Genomic DNA, 7,716 nt, shown 5'->3' on the forward strand with positions numbered 1-7,716 from the left:
TCGTAATAGTTTGGTTTGTTACTTGATTTTTGTTGGTTGCTTGACACTTTTGGGCTGTTTTCTTTAAGTTAAGGTAAGCATTTGATTTTTGCAAGTTGTCTTGCCTACCTTAACATAGGTTTCTTCAAGATGAAGTAAGCTACCTTTCTTCAAGGCTAAGTAACTAAATTAAGCACATATCATGCCATGCTTTAACTTGATTACTTTTAGCAATTCATTTTGAGCTTTTGTCTTGAATTTTGGCTTGAATTCTTATCCATCTTTGAATTTATTCTTTAATATTCCTAAAAAACTCAAAGAAAACTTGGACAAGAATTAATAAAGAACCAATTTATTTAATCATGCAAAATTCACCTAAAAAGTGTTAATTTAAGTTGGTTTTATACAATTTGCATATGATAAGTGCCATAGAATGATGGTGAAAAGTGTATACTTTTGGCACTTATCACCTTGCTACTTCATGTTTATGGCCATGAATGGCTAAAGATGTTAAGTCCTTCCTTTGGAAGTGCTTTGTTTGTCAGTTCAATAAGTACATGCCAAAAAAACTGAAGGGTTAACGTAACCTTTAAAAATTTCAGACAAGGTTTGGGAGGACATATCCATGGACTTCATTACTCATCTACCTTCCTCACATGGGCATACAGTTATTTGGGTGATTGTGGTCAGATTAAGAAAATATGCTCATTTTATAGGCTTGCCTACCAAGTTTACAGTAGAATCATTGGCTAAACATTTCTTAAATGAAATTTGTAAACTTCGTGGTATTCCTAAGACTATTATTTTAGACAGAGATAAAATATTTCTGAGTTCGTTTTAGCGTGCATTTTTTAAAATAATGGGGACTCAGTTATGTTATACTACTGCTTACCATCCGCAGTTTGATGGTCAAACGGAGGTTGTAAACTGCTGCTTGCAAACTTATCTATGTTGCTTTTCTGGACAACACCCGAAAAGATGGTTTTCTCACCTCTCCATGGCAGAGTATTGGTACAACATCAACCAATATTACTCTATTGATCTCTCTCCCTTCGAGGCCTTGTATGGTTGGGCACCACCCACACTCCGGGATCATTTTCCACGCCTTCAACCGAATCACCCCCTTCATCACACTGTCCAGAATAGAGCATTATTATTAAAAAATCTAAAGCAACATCTTCACCATTCTCCATAGAGGATGAAGGCACATGCAAATATAAAGATACATGATATTACCTTTGAGGTTGGTGAGTGGGTATTTTTGAAACTACAACCTTATCGGCAAAGATCAGTCTCGGTTCGAACCTCCCAGAAGTTGTCACACTGCTTCTATGCCCATTTTCAGGTGCTTCAACGTGTCGGAGAGGTGGCCTATAAACTCTCAATATCGGTAACCTCACGAATAAACCCAGTCTTTCATATTTCTCTTCTTAAGAAATATTTTGGAGATCCTCATGCTCACTTTAAAGAATATCCAGAAGATTTTCACATCAAGAATATTTTCGTGGAAGAAGGAACAAGTTTGGGTGAGGGGGGAAAAGTCATGGGTGAAAAGATTCAGAGTTCTTTTATTCAAGTGCCTAGAGAAAAATAAAGAAGAAGAAATAGAGAGAAGAGGAGAAGTAACGGTTAGAAAAAATAAAACTGTTCCAACCTTCCCACTTTCAAGTACCCCTCTTGAGGACTTTGACCATTCACTTCCACAGAGACCATTGAATCCCTCTCCAATTCTTGAACCGTTGGATGTATTGCCATTAATTAATAATTCACTGCTCCAAGACATCACACGTATATTGGAAAGTGCAAGCCACAATGAGCATGTACTTGTTCAAAAGGTATCGTTGGATAAAAGTGGGACTTGGGCGGGAATACACATCCCACGGTCCCAAGAAACTGAACAACCCTACGCTTCTCTGAATGCTGCAGACTATCTTAATGATGACATTTTTCCAAGAGATTCCACACAGAATCACTCCTTACCATTGGATGCAAAGGCACATGCAACCTCTCAACTCATCCAATCGTCCAAGACTTGTACATTAGAGGCAGCTGTGTAGCTCTTCCAGCTCAACAAAAAAATCTCTCCTTGCCAATTTCCAACTGAGTGGGCTACAAAAACAACCCACTTAACCTTGAGGACAAGATTACTCTTCTTGGGTTGGGCAATGATAGAAAGCAACAACCCAAGAGGCTCATTAGGAGTAAACATAAACCCCTTTGGCTAGCTGATTATGAATATGAGTAATATTAATTTTTATTATTAATGTTTTAAATCAATTGGGCCATGTTTGTAAGACCATCTTAGGATTTCATGTTAACCTAAATTCTCATCAGCTAGTATTTAGCCACTAGATGGCATGATGAATGACAAGCAGAATTATTTAGAATTATTTGCTTGCCTTTTTCTCTTAATTTCAATATATGTTCATAGTGGTTCCCTACCACAAGTATTGACATTTTTTCATAATTACTTCTATAACAACATAGAACTCCCTCACATAAGTGAAGGCCAATTGCATTTTGAGGACAACTTTTTACTAAAAAAGGCAATGTGATGACCATCTTCAGACATGACAACACCAATCGTAATAGTTAAAGCACCAATTTCAACATAAAAACAACTAAAAAGTCAAACAACAACACCAAGACCAAATTTTTAGTCATTATGGATTGTAATTGTATAAAGAATGCATGAGCCACTATACACCATTGAAAACTGTTATGTTTTAATAGATCAATGTGAGTTGTGGCGAAAGTAGCATAAAGATGAATAAAACCTTGGAAAAATCCGGCCAAACCTAGAAAACCACACAAAAGTAGTTAGTGAGAACGAGGTAGTCCAATCCAATATAGGTTGTACTTTATACGTATCGAGCTATACCCCACTTGTTGGAGCAATATGGTTTGAATAAGCAACAAATAATACCAAATACACATTTAGACATAGTAGCATAAAATTAACTTAAAATGAGTAATATGGTCTTAAGACTATAGACTAAAATCTCATGAAGAAATACTAGAACAATTTTTTGGACACAAGGACACAATAAGTCAATCATGGAAGACTGATAAGTTGAGGGTGCATTAGTAAGTCCACATGGCATCACTAAAATCTCATAATGGCCGGAAAAAGGTAGTCTCATGAGTATCCTCAAGGTGTACTTAGATCTAATGGTAGCCAGACCATAGATTCACTTTAGAGAAAACAATATAATGCCCCTGTTCATCCATTAGTCAATCAATGGTGGGGACTAGAAAATGATATTTAACCATTATTGCATTTAGGCTTTTTTATTCCATCTTACGAACTAGTAGTATCGGGAAAGAGAAACAGTTGGTTCTTGGGACTACGATCCCCACTTCTATCAAATTGGACAATAGTTTTGTCATTGCATCTCTTTGAGCATGGGGGTAGCAGTAAGATTTAACGTTAATGAGTTGGAAATTTGGCATGAGGGTGATATGGTGATCATAAGGATGTTTAGGATTAAGTCCTCGAGGTTGAAAAAATACCTGGGAAATATGTCTAGGAGTTGTTGTGGTTCTAGTTGTTAGGTATCAGTGCTTATAATACACCTAGAACGGGGGGTTGAATAGGTGTTGCGGTTAGAATTACCGCTTTTCGCAAATCAACACTTAATGTTGAATCAACCCTACTTAATCGATTAAGGAAGAAAGATAATCGATTATGTAAACAATATTAATCGATTAACAAAAGAAACAGTTTTAATCAATTAACAGAAACAATTTTAATCGATTAACAGAAGCACGATAATCGATTAACACAGCAATATTAATCGATTAAACAGAACCAGTAAGCAATTACAGAAACGATTAAATGCAGAACAGATAACCGATAATAGAACGAATACAGAGCTTACAAATTTGTATATCAGAATAGCATCCAGTACAACAAATGAACAGAATGTATCAGTTGAATCAAATATACAAATTAATCGATTGAAAACAGTAAAGAGAGAGAGAGAAACAAATCCTGCAAATCGAATTTTTATCCTGGTTCGTTTGCTGTCCACTGCAAACTACATCCAGGCCTCCCGGCTGACTTGGGAGATTTCCTTCACTATAATCGAATCAATGTAATTTACAAACACATTATCCAATTACAACACTTAGCAAATGACAAGAAATCAAAGAAACTATCCAATGGTTTGACTCCCTTCCTACCGATAAAGAAAACGTTTCTTTCGGCGTAGCCCCAGCCAAAGAATCTCTCGTTCTTTCCTTTTCTTACACTCTAAGCTATGAAGAAACACACAATCTCTACTGGTGATACGACACCAAGAGATTCCCTTTACAACAATTTATTCAAGAATTACAAGAGTAAAATTAAGCTATTCCTAAGCTCAAATATAACAAGAAGGCTTTACTCTAATGCACATCTAACACAAACTCATGTGAAATGACAAGTATTAGTTATGAAAACAGAAGTTACAGAATCATAAACTTCATGAAAAACGCATCAAAATATGCATGAACATGTGAGGGAAAACATGAGAGATTATAACATGAAATGCACTCAATCCTAAAGCAAGGAATCTCTCATTTCTAAACTCACTAATGCACTTAACAAATAGATGCAACAATTAACACGTAGAATGCTCTAACTCTCTAATAAATGCAACATGCAACTTATGAGATTAATTCTGAAAACGCAGTTTATAAAGAATCAGTCCAGAACCCCAGATAATCGATTAAATACCTTCTTAATCGATTAACGGGACTAAAAATCATAACTGATTCTGTTTTTCAGTTTTTCAGTTCCAACAACTTAACAAACAGTTAGGTTAATCGATTAACGTAATGCCTTAATCGATTAACAGCATTTAAAAACGTGTTCCAGTAGCAACCACTTTTCACAGCAGTTGGGTTAATCGATTAAAAGTATGGTTAATCGATTAACACTAAATAAAATATGTATTTTCAAATAGAAAACATCAAATATGTTATGCACTTAGATAATACATGTTTGACACTTAGTTTTATGCCTAGAATGCATATATACATGTATTTATGTAATGCATGAACATATTATCAAATGAACATATCTCATGGATGAAATGATTTAAAAGATAAATGCATGTGAGACATGTATTAGGTGCCCTAAGCCTTCGACTCAACTTAAACTAGAATCTAGTCTAAGCCTAGTACCAAATAAAAGACTTAAGCACGTTGAATTGTTGGTTATCTTCAAGCACTTTTAGGCACACGTTGTCCTCATCAAAACCATGACGTTCAAGGAGAGCTTTCCAAAGTGTTCCTCTTGACATGCACACTTTCAATCTCCCCCTTTTTGATGATGACAAACTCTACATCAAGTTCATCAATTTTAAAGTAACAATTGCTTGATGAATAAGCTTGAAGATTGTGTTGGCAAGGTTGATGGAATGCGCACATTTATCGGAAGCTGTTATAACGATCAACCTGCACAATTGAGAAGCAACAAAACAACCTTTCTCCCCCTTTTGACATTATCAAAAAGATAACCCAGGTCAAAAAAGCTAGGTTCGGTAAATTGAACAAATGCGCTTGATTTGACAAAAAAATAGCTAATAGGACATGAGAATGGCATACAAGATTTAATCAACTATTAAGCGATGCTAGCAGCATTAAATCTCAAATTATCAAGAACCATTCACAAAAGCAAATAAGCTATTTGACATAATTAAAGCAAAAACAAAAGAAAACATTTGCATAGCATAAAGAGTCAAGGAAGTCATGAAATAGTACAGGCCATAAAGTCATATAAAAGACAAATAGCAAAATACGAATGAGTTCTAAAAGCAACAACAATAACTAAATCCAGAAGGTGCCACAAGATAAAAATAAACCTAAGGATAGGATAACCTAGGTCTAAGGTCAGCTAAACTAAGGTTGAGGCGGAGGATAGTCAGGCTGATCATCAGGCACAACAGTGTTCTGATTTCCCTGGATAAGCACAGACAGCTTCTGAAATTCTGAGCAGAACATGGCATTCTGAGCCTCAGCGGTAGACTGAATCATAGTCCTCAGCTCCTGAATTTTGTTATCGGTGTAGGCATTCTGACGTTCCTCGTATTGCTCCATACCTGCAAAATAAGAGTCCTTCAGCCCTTGGAAGTGCAGATCCATGCGGTTGTTAAGTCGTTGTTCCATGGCTTCCATCTGAGCTAAACCAAACACAGAGCTCTGAGGTGCTGTTCCAGACGACTCCCCCTGATTAGTTGCATTCTGATTACCCAAATCCTCCTGATGCTCATTATCCGACAAGTCCAGATCAAAGGTGGTATAGTCCTCCTGATACTGCCATGTAGTACCATACTTGTAAATTCCCATCTTATGAATGAGACTCTCACCCACCAAGTGATCTTTATCAGTGTACTCAGTAATGATGGTATCAGAAATGTCAATGCGCAAATAATCAACAATGCGGGATATGAAAATGCTATACGGGAGCAGCTTGGACTGAGACAATGAAACGCTGTTCATGATTTTCAGAATCTCCTCAGGCCAATTGATCATCACGTTATTCTTTACAGCGTACATGAAACGCAAATCATTCACAGTAGGCTGTGCATGATTAGTGTTCCGCTGCACTAATATGTAAGCAATAACATAATGCAATAACCTGTTCTCAACAGAAAGTGACCCTGCCTTGGTCAGTTGACCCTGAATATACAGATGAGGGCCCCGAAGGAATGACTTGTACACATCAACGGGATCAAAATTGTCCTTGACCCAAGAACAATCCCCTATTCCAAAACCAGACGACGATAAACCTCCAACATTCAGAAATAAATCCTCACTCATCTCAAACAAATTACCGGAAATCATGGACCAATATTTGCCATCCTTGTATCTAAAATTAGCGTAAAATTCCCTAACTAGAGCAGGGTATACGCGTCCCTTCAATTCCAAAAACTGAACGGCTCCTTGAGCCTCCATGTCATGCGGAAAACTAAAGTTTTGTTCCGCTAACCAGGTTAAGTCGGCATACCTGATGTATGTAGGCTTGCGGCCTTGAAATTTTGCCAACCGGGTCTCTTGCAAAATGAGGGAATAATAGGGGTCACCGCGGTCCCGAGTGGAGGGTGAGCCGGTTTCCCTTCTTCGAATGCGCGTTGCTGTAGTCTTGACCCGCTTTGGACGACTCTGCTCCATTGAAGATGATGAACTCGAAACTGAGATTGATGAACAGAGGGGCAAAGCCTAACCTAGGGTTTGGATTGGATGATTCGGAATTGAGTGGATTTGGATGAAATAGAGCGATTTCGGAAGGTTTGAGAGGTTTAGGATGAGGTTTACTTAATCCTATTGCACCTGGATTAGTATTGTTGCTGTTTCAGAAAATCAAGGCACAAAGAGGTTGCGAAAATGTAAAAAAAAGTGCAAAACCGAGACACTGTTTGCCTTTAACGTACTGGTTTTAATCGATTAACGGGATGGTTTAATCCATTAAAACAGTGTAAAATTTGAATTTTCAAAAAGAAATTGCCCAGGTAATCGATTAACGGGCTGTTTAATCGATTAAATTTTTAAAAATTTGAATTTTCCAGAAATGAAGCCCAGGTAATCGATTAACTATTTGCATAATCGATTAAATCAGAGAAAATTTCGTTTTTAGGCAGCAGAGTGGTTTCGACTTTTTAGGACACACGTATGCATTATAACAGATTTATCGAGACATATATAATCACATTAAGAGGTTAATCAAGAGATATATTTTGCATTTTTAACATA

Source organism: Lupinus angustifolius, chromosome LG01, assembly GCF_001865875.1.
Source record: "Lupinus angustifolius cultivar Tanjil chromosome LG01, LupAngTanjil_v1.0, whole genome shotgun sequence".
Classification (NCBI taxonomy): domain Eukaryota; kingdom Viridiplantae; phylum Streptophyta; class Magnoliopsida; order Fabales; family Fabaceae; genus Lupinus; species Lupinus angustifolius.